The following is a 10,953-nucleotide window of genomic DNA, read 5'->3' on the forward strand; positions in this document are numbered from 1 at the left end:
GACTTTTACAGAAAGCAGCTTCTCAGAGTGTAATTAATACATTATTACACAAACACATTTTAAAAACACATTCTAGATGTCATTTAACTCAATGACCACAAGAGGCTGATATTTCCTAACAAAAGCCTTATTGCGGAATATCATTAGCATTCACTGCAGAAACTGATAAACTAACACACAACGTGTGATTTTATGGACTGTTTCTCTAATATAATTTCTCTCTTTGAGGTTTTGTCCTGATAACTAAAAAAAAAATTATGTAGCTATGTGAAAGTGCATTAATTCCTTACATTAAACAACAGTTAGTCAGAACCAAAGGAGATGGCATACAATCTATTTTTCCACATTAGCAGTATTTGAAAAGATGAGTTTCGGTTTGTTTTGTCATGGGTAGTTTGGCCTTGTTTTGCCAGGTATCTGAGTGACACAAACTCGGCTGCTGCTATAGTTAAAGGAAAGTGATTCCAGCATGGGGCAATGTGTGTTTATGTAGTGCTATATCTGTTTGTATCTGTAGTGTGTATCATGGGGCTTTACAAAACCACATCTTTACCACAAGTCTATTAGATGCTGCAAGCCACTTCAGAATGGTGCCACAGCTGTTCTGTCATGCTTCACAACACTCCCATTGTTCCACTTCTATTACGGGTACGTTCTATTACGCCATCCCAATTGTTGCCAGAAAGGGCCCACCCTTTGACCCCCACCCGCACCAATAACTGCTGCATGAGACTGCATATTTGAATAGAGTAACTGGCCAATTCTTTTCAGAGCTAAATTTATGGCATTTAGGCCTCCACTCTGTATTTAATTTTGACATAACTGACACATTTTATGGCAGCTCGACCATACTTGACGCGTGAGAACAAACCTCATTGGTTCTTACACTGAAAAATGTTTTTATGTGAATAAAAGCCTAGATAAAATCTGTTTATCATATAAAGCATCTCTTCAGAAGACTTGGATTCAACCGAGTGATATGGATTTACTTTTACAATGTCTTTATGAACCTTTTGAAGCTTGAAAGTTTTGGTGAAATTGACTTTCAGTGGAGGGACAGAAATCTCTGATTTCTTTAAAAATATGTCATTTGTGTTACAAATATGAACAAAAGCCTATTAAGTTTGGAGCAACATATGCGTGAGGCATTTATTTCCCTTTAAATTATTAGATTTGGTCACCTTTAATCCTGAGAATGACTTGCATCCAACTTCAGGATGATATAATGAACATTTAATTAACATTTGTGTCAGCTTGCACATTCTCTTGATGAAAAGAGACCCTCGTGTGTGGATTGCAGTGCTGGCTTGAACAACAGAGTTGCATCTTGTTATGCGTATCAAACAATCTCCTCCTCATGTTTTTAGAGGGCATTTATTCTTGGTGTTTTCATGATAGCAATCTGATAAGTAAAACCACATAAAGTGACAAGGTGTAAACTTTATGCAGCAGTTGTTAGCCCTGTTTCTGAAGAGCCAAAAAAAAGTTTCCTTCCTGATCTCCTCTGATCTCATTCTTCACCCCTGTACATCCTGGCACATAAGAGTGAATTGAACATCAGAGAAGCATACCGTTCTAGATTAGTTTCATAATCTTTCCTGCTCTTGCAGGATAATCCTTGCAGCAGGGTGCTCTGTGAACATATCTTACATCATAACAGCCTTCATATTCTGTCCAGTTTGGCCCAGTAGTTCCAGTAGGTCTGTGCCTTCTAGGAGCTTTAAGAGATGATAAGCCCAGTGGGAGACTTTGTGGATATCGAGATTTCCTCTTAAATACTTTTTGCACTATTTATATTAGAATCTTATACATTAAAACAACTTTTCCTAAAGCTAAACTTCTCTTGTTCCTGTGCCACCCATATTATAATAGAATACATTTTCAACAGAAAAATAATAATACGACAGTTGAATCCTCCCTGAAGATCATATGAATTTTACAGTATGAGGTCTAAAGTCAATACAATAAATGCAGTCCAGACCTGACCCACTATAGGGATAAATCCATATGTAGCCACTGAAATATACCTTTGATGCCAAAAATGTGAGGGAAAATGTAATCAGTCAGTTCAAATCTGTCTTTCAGAGGAGTATGCCCTGGTATCTTGTTTTTATTATGGATGAACATGCATAAATCGGGTTAAAATTAACCAATAGGCTGTGATTTTTTAAATATTCTTTCATTAAAATCATTTAATTCTTTGATATTCCACGTATTCCACAAAGATCTTGTAGCCTACTTTGTAAAGAGGGCCAAATTTATTTATTTTTATTTATTTATTTATTTATTTATTTTTATTATTTTTTTTTAGCAATAATATTTAAAGTGGCCCTTCACCCTGGAAAAATGGTCTTTCAATAAAACTTCCTGCATTTTTACATTTTCAAAAAACATCACTTAGTAGGCTATGATTTATAAGCTGTGTGTGTGTGGCCTGGTAAACCCTACATTATGGGGACAAAATGTTAAAGATGGCAACATACGAAATCCTTGTCCTTGTGGAGACATTTCTTGGTCCCAATGAAGAAAACAGCTTATAAATCATATTAGTGATGCTTTTTTAAAAATGTAAAAATGCAGAAAGTTTTCTGGGGGTTTTTTCACAACAAAAGTTTTTCCTTGGTACAGATGAAAATGTTATCAAAATGATTCCCGTTCACATGAATCCGAGGAAACGACTAAAAATGCTGTATTATGCATGCCAGACAAGTAATTGGTAATGTCACATTGTAAAGAAAGACTACGCGCCCATGCACATACGCATTCAAACGCGCATGTCTAGACTAAACAGATAATACATTTACCGTTAGCATTTTCACACATTCCCGTTTCTGAAGTTTACACGGAGATGATAACAGTATCGCTTTCAAAACTCGTTTTCAAAAACTTGCACTTTGAAACCTACTTCAAAGTTTGTGTTCTCAGGCCACCAAAAACGCTGTTGTCGAGTAAATAAACGGACTGGACGCATTAAAAGTTTTTTTGTTTTCAGTTGAAAAAAGCGTTGTGTAAGCGGCCCCTAAGTTAATAACTAATGATTTTTACAGTGGAAATAAATCTATTAAAAACTCACTTAAGCTAGACAATGACTTTCTGCTAGAGCTGCTGTACAGCAAAACCATCTCTGTTCCATTAATTTCCTATTATCACTGTAAAGCTGCTTTAAAACAATCTGTATTGCAAAAAGCGCTATATAAATGAAGGTGACTTGACTTGACTTATGAGTAGGTTCAGGGGTAGGGTTAGTGTAAGGGGATAGAATATACAGTTTGCAAAGTATAAAAATCATTATGTCTATGGAAATTCCCCATAAAACATGAAAACACATTTGTGTGTGTGTGTGTACCTGGTATTCCCTACATTATGGGGACCAAATGTAGGCAAGGCTGGTTAATACCAGTTCCCTTTCGAGAGGTCTCTTGTATTGCGTAAGGCTAGCTTAACACTATGGGAAAACTCCTTTTCTCGAGAATATTGAAGCCAAATTTTTAAAACGCAGTGCAGCTGCACAGCAGACACAGATGAGCGCCAGCGCAGTCATTGGCTGTGCTGTGGCAACTGCATGAACCTATGACGAGGTGGCTCAGATGCGCGAACCAATTAGGGAACTTCACACCCTGGCACGTCAGAGCCCGCCAGAATGGGCGTGGCTTATGGCTATATAAGCACCCATTCCTCGCCTAGGAACTTCAAATTTGATCTCCTTCAGCGAACTCACCACTTCGCTGATCTTTGTATAGAAGCCTTCTCGCCGCAGTCGAAAAGCCTTCAGCGGAACAAGCAGCTGCATCGCAGTTCTGAGGACGCCGGCTTCCTGTCGCCGCTTTCAGCCCGCTGTTCTGCTGTGCCATCCGGCGCGCCATATCTTTTAAATGCAAGAAAATATCTTTTCGCCGCTGGGTCACACTTTTTCTAAAAGAGAAATTTCCGAGGCGTTGTTTCAAATGCCACGCACTACCTGCACCTCATGCAGAGGCCCTCTCGTCGGTGGAGACCGTCACATCCTCTGCGCTTCCTGTCTGGGCCGTGACCACGCGGAAGCTGTACACGCCAAGGGCGGCTGCCCTGAGTGCGACGTGATGGATCTCACCACCCTGCGGGCTCGACTGGCTGTTTTCGCCGATGACGACCCCGCGCTTCCCGCTCTAAAAGAAGCGCCGTTCACAAAGGCAGGTCTCGTCTCTGTCGGGGCATTGGAAGAGGATGAAGAGAAGGATGACAGCCTTTCCATCGCTGCATCTGACTGCCACGAGTGGGCAGGGTTCCGTTTCCGGCCCCGCACCGTCAACACAGCGCGAGAACGAGCATTGATGGTCGTTGCCCGAGGAGGTCACGCGCAGCAGGCTAGATGAGTGGTTCCTGCAGGGGGGCCGACAGGATCCTCAGTAGAGACCCGCCCCCTTCTTCACAGTAGTGCACGGCGAGCTGACGAAGTCGTGGAAAGCACCGCACTCAGCTCGCTTGAAGCCTTCCTTTTCCTCAGCGCTCTCCACTGTGGACGGCGCAATGGAGAAAGGCTACGAGGTGATTCCTCCTCTCGAGGAAGCGGTGGCCGCTCACCTCTGCCCGCCCACCGCTACAGGATGGAAGGCCAAAGCGTCACATCCGTCCAAGCCTTGCCGCGCCACTTCAGCTCTCGCTGTCCACAGAACTGGCCCTGCGAGGCACAAAATCGACAGCCCAGGAGATTGGACGAAGCATGGCAAACTTGACGGTGCTTGAGCGGCACCTTTGACTGAATTTGACTGACATGAAGGAGGCAGACAGGGCAGCTTTTCTTGACTCCCCTATCTCCACCACCGGTCTGTTTGGCCTAGCGGTCAAGGGTTTCTCGGAGCGTTATACTGAGGCTCAGAAAGCGTCGCAGGCTATGCGGCACTTCCTCCCAATGCGTCCCAGCTCTGCTTCGAGCCGCCACAAGAAGACAATGTTCCCCCAGGGGAATGGTCTCTTCACCCACAGATGGTTCAGCTGATATGAAGCATCTTCAGCGAGGCAGAGGTCGACCTCTTCGCCTCAGAAGACAACGCTTGTTGCCAAACATTTTTTACAAAGAGCAGGGACGTGCCAGTAGACGGTGGGCCAAGTCCGTCTATCTCGTTTAGTTTTTGATTTGATAGTTACCCAGCAGCTGTCTGGCTCATTTTTTAAATTTGGCTGTATGAATAATTCACAAAAAGATTACTGATTGTTTCCAATGCCAATTGTTGCACATTAAAGTATAAAAATAGATTTAATTTTGCTAGCTGATCACAAACGTTTGCCAGAGTGAGATCCAATCAAAGCTTGTGTTGTTACCTTGAATTGATTTGGCCAATCACGTTATTCGTTGAACCGGCGTCATTCTGAAGCCATGAGTCTACAACACAACCTGGAGAGAGCGGTGTATGTTGGCAAGACAATGTCAAGGTAAGATTTGTTTTACAATGATTATACACCCCTATATCTTAATGCTTTTCATATACTAAGTTGTATTTAAAGACTGCAAGCTATACTTCGCCATGAATATATGCACTGTCGTTGATGAGAACAGTAGCCATGAAAAATTGTTGGTAGTGGAGCAGTAAACTGGGTAAGTTGATGGGTAGTTGATGGGTAACTATCAACTACGATATAGACGGACTCGGCCCACTGCCTATAGCCCATGACTGGCCGAGCCGCCCGCTGTATGCATTCCTCCGGTCACGATGCTACCACATCGAACGGATCAGGGAGAGCAAGTGTGTGCAGTGCTACTAATAGCCCCCCTCTGGAAGACCCAGTTATGGTTCTCCGAGTTGACGCAACTGCTGGAAACAGCCCCTTGGCCGATACCACTGAGGAGAGATCTCCTCACGCAGGCAAACGGGATGATTTGGCATCCCCGTCCCGACTTGTGGGCCCTCCATGTATGGCCCCTCAATGGGTACCCAGTGTCTCCTGGATAGCGTGCTGAAAACCATCACTGAAGCAAGAGCGCCTTCAACTAGGCACTTTTACGCTCAGAAATGGGTAGTGTTTTCTGGCTGGTGCGCAGCACAGAGCCTGGACCCCTACTCGTGCGAAGTACCAAGTGTACTCGCCTTCTTGCAAGAGCTCTGGGTCACACCCCCTCCACGCTCAAAGTGTATGTGCCGGCCATAACAGCATCTCACGCTCTTGTGGCCGGAAAACCACTAGGAAGGAACGACCTCATCGTGTGCTTTCTTAAAGGAGCAAGGAGGCTAAACCCTCCACGACCCCCTCTGTGCCTATCTGGGACCTCTCCACAGTCCTGGAAGCCATGAAGGGTGCCCCATTCGAGCCGTTTCGGTCTGCGGACCTGAAGCATCTTTCGCTCAAAACCGCTCTCTTACTAGCGCTCGCGTCAGTCAAGTGAGTGGGCGATTTACAAGCGCTATCAGTAAACGCTTCCTGCCTTGAGTTTGGGCCTAACGACTCCAGAGTCGTCCTTAAGCCAAGGCACGGTTATGTTCCTAAAGTGCTCTCTACTCCGTTAGTTGCGCTGGTAGCTCTTCCCTCGCCAGACGACGAAAGAGACCCAAATTTACTCTGCCCTGTCAGGGCTTTCAGAGTTTATCTGGAGCATTCTGCCTCATTTAGACAGTCGGAACAGCTCTTTGTATGCTTTGGCGGCTGCACTAAAGGGCTCGCCGTCACAAAACAGAGATTATCGCGCTGGATAGTGGACGCTATCGCGCTGGCTTATGAGTCTAAGGGCCTTCATTGCACCTTAGGTGTCAGAGCTCATTCCACGAGAGGTATGGCCTCGTCATGGGCGTGGTCAAATAGAATACCTATTGAAGATATCTGTGCGGCGGCCGGCTGGGCCTCGCCGTCCACATTTATGAGATTTTATAACTTGGAAGTGCCCGCTTTGCAAGCGAGGGTTCTTTCAGTATAAAGTGTAAGACACATCCCCCTAAGCCATAGGGCTCGATACATGTCTGGTTCCGGCTACTTGAACTAAGGTTCTTATACATATTCCCTATATGAAGCTCGTCAGGGGACTGGCTTATATTAGGATTCATACTTTACTCTTCTATGAGCCTCAGGCGTCTGCCTTCGGCTACAGAATGGAGCGAAGTTTTAAGCACGCACTGCATTTTGAAGGGGGTTCCCATAGCGTAAGCTAGCCTTACGCAATACGAGAGACCTCTCGAAAGGGAACGTCTCGGTTACTAACGTAACCTTGGTTCCCTGAGATGAGGGAACGAGTATTGCATAACCCGCCGTGCTACTGTGCTGTGATCAGGGGATCGCTTCAGTCGATTAAACCTGAAGTTCCTAGGCGAGGAATGGGTGCTTTTATAGCCATAAGCCATTCTGGCGGGCTCTGACGTGCCAGGGCACGAATGTAGAAATACAGAAAGTTTTCTGTGATGAGTTAGGGGATAGAATATACAGTTTGTATGTCTATGGAAAGTCCCCATAAAACATGGAAGCATGTGTGTGTGTGTGTGTGTGTGTGTGTGTGTTTATGTGCAAAATTTTATATAAAACGAATATTGTACACTACTGAACATTTTTGCATTTGAGGAAAACCATGGAATCCAATGTCATTTTGACCCTTATTGTGGGTTTTTGAGCCATACGTACTACAGTTAAATGTCCACATTAAATGCCTTAGTTTCAAAACAGGATGTACGTTCAGGACTTTCAGGAAATGCTTAAGACCTGTATCACTTTCTTGTATAATTGGGCAGGTGGCCGCTTCAGTCACCGTGCTAAGCTCTTGGAAACAGCGTGTTACGTCTCACAGAGTGGGTGCGTGCCGGAGCACAGTCCCCACCGGGAGACTTGCGGCAATAATCATGGAAAGACTTGCGGATGAAAAAGCCTGTTTGAAATCACCCTAAGTGAATGGGACAGCACGAGTAATACAGGGGTCTGTGTGGTTTTATAGTTCAGTGCCTGTGTTCTGAGCGTGCGCTCTTTTCAGCAACGTGGGTGGCAGGTTACACTATCATCCCTCCACCCTCCAACTCCCCTCAGCTCTGTATTGTCATTGGCTCTTTCCAGCCCTTCTAGTTATCGCTCAGCTGCTTGGAAAATGGTAATATTGTTTTTGTTTTGTTTTGTTTTTTATAATAAAAGCCTTAATTTTTTAAATAGAGTTGTTGTAACAGCAGATGTCCACATTAGATTTACATATTAATTGTTTTCACTTAACACCAATAGCAGCAGCGGTGTTGCATTAGTACAAGAGTCCGGCCCTTTCGATGTCATCTGCAAAGGCATTCAGAGTGACACATAAACAGAACTGAGAAAAATAACTAGAAAGACCAAGAGAAACTTTCCACTGCTGTGTGAGTTTCCTTTTCTCCCTAAGTTCATTTTCAATCCCTCCTCTCCTCTCTTAGCTTTCTCCACTTGTTTGCTTTTTATTTGTAGTGCCAAGCTTGGCGTTAAATCTTATTTTTCGGTAAATAAACCGGTTTCTGGTAGGAATTACATGCAACTTGGTGTGAGGTCTGCTTCGTAAAAAGGGGCCTGGAACCTTTTATCTGAAATGTTTTCTGTTTGTGTCCTTTGTATAGATGCTTTCTGACAGCTTCGAATGAAAAAGAGCAGGTTTTATCGCGTTTCTTGTGGTGAGTTTGTGGAATGTTTCCCCTCTCCAGGCATTGTGGTCAGAGTTATTCGATGAGGCTGTATGTTCCCCCATTTCGTTCCTTTGTTCTCGGCTGTCCCGTAAGTAGTTCCAGGGTTTCGAGTGCTCTCTCTTTCTCTGTGAAGGTCCAATGTGACACCTGCTGTGGTGAACATGAATGGAGTAAGGGAGTCTGGATGCAGCTGCCCATTCCCACCACTGCCAGTGGTCTCGGAATACCAGCAAGTGCTGGACCTGAGCTACAGCGCACTTGCATTTTCACTGATTTTCCTTAATTATTTTAGTCAGCCTTTCCACAATCTGTACTCTTGAATATAAGATATAACAGAGAACTTGGGTGAACATATCGAAGATCTATGAGATAAAGGACTTCTATGAAGCCCCCTGGTTAAGGGCTATAAAACACATCTGTCCACCAGAGGTCAGTATTTTATTAAGAAGTACTGATGTCAGGAGCTATTGAGGCATTACAGTATGAAGTAATTTTCTGAAGTAAAATGTTTTAAGTATACAAATATATACATATGTAGATTTTGAAAAAAAAACATTTTTTTTTATTTTTTTATATATATATAAGAAGTAATTTTCAAGTTCTACTAATGGATAATAAAATAATTACAATAATATTTTTTTTCAAATACATAAATAGTATAAATCTATAGATAAAACATACTGAAAGTTTTTGTGTGAGGCACCAGTACATGCAAATAACCATTATAACAGACCCCCTTATGTGTTTTTAGTTAAACCAATAAACACAAAGCTAAAGACCCATACTTATTGATATAGTGTTTTTGTTAAAGTGGTTTCTTTACTGGCCTCGTCAGTTTGGAGTGTTTATACTTGAAGTACATAGCAGCCCATGACAGTCCATTGCTCTTCTTCCAGCATCTGAAGCCATCTCCAGCGTAGCCCTTCTCACACTGGCAAGTGTATGAGCCTTCTATGTTCACACAGCTGGCTTGGCGGCTGCAGCGATGGTTGCCCGTCAGACACTCATCTTTATCTGCAACGCATAAGAGAGGAAAACTCAGGTGAGAGCTGACGATGAGCTGGCTTGTCTGTAACAATAAGGACTGGTTTGTTAATGTATTTTAGACCGAAAATATGTCTACTGATTTTTTGAATCATCGGAAATTAATTTTGTACTCAATGTGGTCGCTTTTTCTAAATCACTTCAGCCCTGTGTCTTTAAGTGTCTCACAACTTGATTTGTCATTACCTAAAATTACTGTCATTAATTAAAATATCAACATTTACACTGAAATTAATTAGAGATGGTTTCTTAACAAAAAACAGATTTTCTCCCCTTTATATTATCGAAATTATGACACAGTATTATAATGATAATGCTATTTTGATTAAATAAATAGAACGTAATTATTATAATATTTTCATATTACCAAATGATATTTACAATATAGCTCACTACTTAACACCATAAGGTATTTTTAAACTTCTTGCTTTGATAATAGCAATTTCAAAGTTAGTCCATATTTTCACTTGCTATAGTCTTTTTTTTTCTGACACAACTACAAATGTTGTCAGCTCTTTCAGCACAAACTATAATTTTTTTTGTGTGATTTTGAAATAATTTCCCTCATTTTAAAGTCATGTTAGAAGCTAGCAACACCCAAAATGACTTATGCATGCGAAATATGGTTATTTTATATGGTTAACATCATATTTTATAAACAATTTAATATTTTCAGTCTGATTGTGGTAACAGTTCTATTGATTATCATAGTGGATATTACTCAATATTTTACATATTATTTTTTGCATCTGATGGTGTTGATTCATATTAATTGATAGGCAGCCAAACACATTTTCGTGAGAAAATAGAAGCAGCAGGACATTGAACTCAATGGTTAATACATCCGAATATGCTGGACACTAAAAATTATTCCTTGATACAAACTTTTATTAAAAATTTTGTAGCTTGTTTTATCCCAGTACTAAAGACACAGTGAGAAGTGAATTATCAAGAGCTAAATTTGGCCCAAAAATGGTTAATTGAGTAATGACAGAGAATTTCTAAGCACACACACACACAAACACACACACACACACACACACACACACACAAACAGTTGCTACACATGGCAAGCATAACCTCACATAAATCAGTGTTGTGTGGGGACAATTAATATAATCAAACTGTTTGGGCTGGCAGAACTTTCATCACCTTATTGTTCATTGGTGTGGACACTTAGCTATTATATATATATATATATATAATTATTATATATATATATATATATATATATATATATATATAATTATTATTATTATTATTTATTTATTTTTTCTTTAATTTTTTTGTGAACAGGCCTTAAAAGTGTTAAGAGAGGTGATTA

Source organism: Abramis brama (genome assembly GCF_963993115.1).
Source record: "Abramis brama genome assembly, chromosome: 2".
In the NCBI taxonomy this organism is placed as follows: Eukaryota; Metazoa; Chordata; class Actinopteri; order Cypriniformes; family Leuciscidae; genus Abramis; species Abramis brama.